Below are 1,395 nucleotides of genomic sequence, written 5' to 3' on the forward strand. Positions count from 1 at the left end.
TCCGGATACCGTAGTGCACGGGCTCCTGCTTGGAGGCCCCTCAGACCAGCGGCTCCCGCTGGATGGGGCACACACAGGCCTCCAGCAGGCCCACGTCCGTCTCATCGTCCCAAGGCTTGACGTCCAGCAGAATGGAGGACTTGGCCACCAGCGCGGGCTTCTTGGCCGTCTGCGCGGGCCTCTTGGCCGTCTTCGCGGGCCTCTTGGCCGTCTTCGCGTACCGCCTCAGCCGCTCCTCCCGCAGCTGCCCTGCCTCCTTCTCCTTCTCATTGTCGCTGCCAAACAGGTCAGTGTTATCGTCCTCGTCATCCTCTGCTGGTGTGGCTGTCATCTTGGCGGGGGGCTCCACTTGGCTCATGGGAGAGACATGCTGGGTTTGCGGGGCTGTGGTCCGGCGTCCGGGCGAGCTCTTCTCTAGTGCGTTCAGCTGGGCCTCCAGCTGGGGGACGGCCTGCTGCAGTTCCTGCACCGCTCCGCGCAGGCTCTGGTTCTCCACTTCAGGCTGGAGACCCGGACCAGGAGCTCGCTGTGGTCTCCCCTGGGGCCGCTGGAGGCCCTGGGGCTTAAGCTTCCCGCCAGGGATTTCTGGGTGTTCTGTCTGGCTCTCGCAATGTCACAGAGGATCACGCTGGCGCCATTCTTCTGGCGGGAAACACCAGCCACAGGACCGTTCGTCTGCTCGTAGAAATTCCTTCCTGCATTGTCATATTTGAACTTGTCGAACCAGATCTTCTCACGTACTAGGAAGTTTGTAGCCATTTTTCTCACACCAGCCAAGGATGCGGTGACCAGGGAGGAGGAATTGGAGGACACGGGGCGCCTGAAAAAGGGCCACAACAAATTCTTATTTTGTTAACACCAGCTAGGCACTATTGCTGTTAATTGCAATCAGAGAGCTCAGCAAATGTGCGTTAAGTGATGAGTAACACGTAGAACAAACTGGAGGACCTCCAGGAATAAGTGTTGAAGCTCTTGCAACCGTACAGTGGTTCTTAACCTGTTGTTAATGTGAGAGTGCCACAGGTCCCCTTTCTCTAAAATTTCATATATGCACAAACACTTGATATCTTACATGCAATTTCAGGAAGTTCATGAACCCCCTGAATCCCTTCCCTAGAACCCCTACGTGTCAAGGAAGCCCAAATTAGGAACGCTTGTCTAAATATACAATTCTCTCCACAAAATAGTAAAACACTGCAATATACTTCACATTTAATTCTGATCTCCTCTTTAAAAAGTTGGTGATACAGAATACGAAAGAAGCCACCAGACAACAATTGAATGAACTATTACTCCTATAATAGTTTTTGGAGTATACATCTTATGTTAAAGGAGAGTTTTAAAAAGAATTACATTTGACAATTTCACCTGAAAAAGAAATTATCCATGTTGCTT

General features: G+C 51.9%; 1 pseudogene; it reads right to left on the reverse strand.

Moving 5' to 3' along the window:
- Position 1: 1 nt before the first annotated feature.
- Positions 2 to 822, reverse strand: LOC116549900 (annotated as a pseudogene).
- Between the last annotated feature and the right edge of the window lie 573 nt (positions 823 to 1,395).

The sequence above is a fragment of the Sapajus apella genome, unplaced genomic scaffold (assembly GCF_009761245.1).
Source record: "Sapajus apella isolate SASKATOON/1434 unplaced genomic scaffold, GSC_monkey_1.0 scaffold7, whole genome shotgun sequence".
NCBI lineage: Eukaryota > Metazoa > Chordata > Mammalia > Primates > Cebidae > Sapajus > Sapajus apella.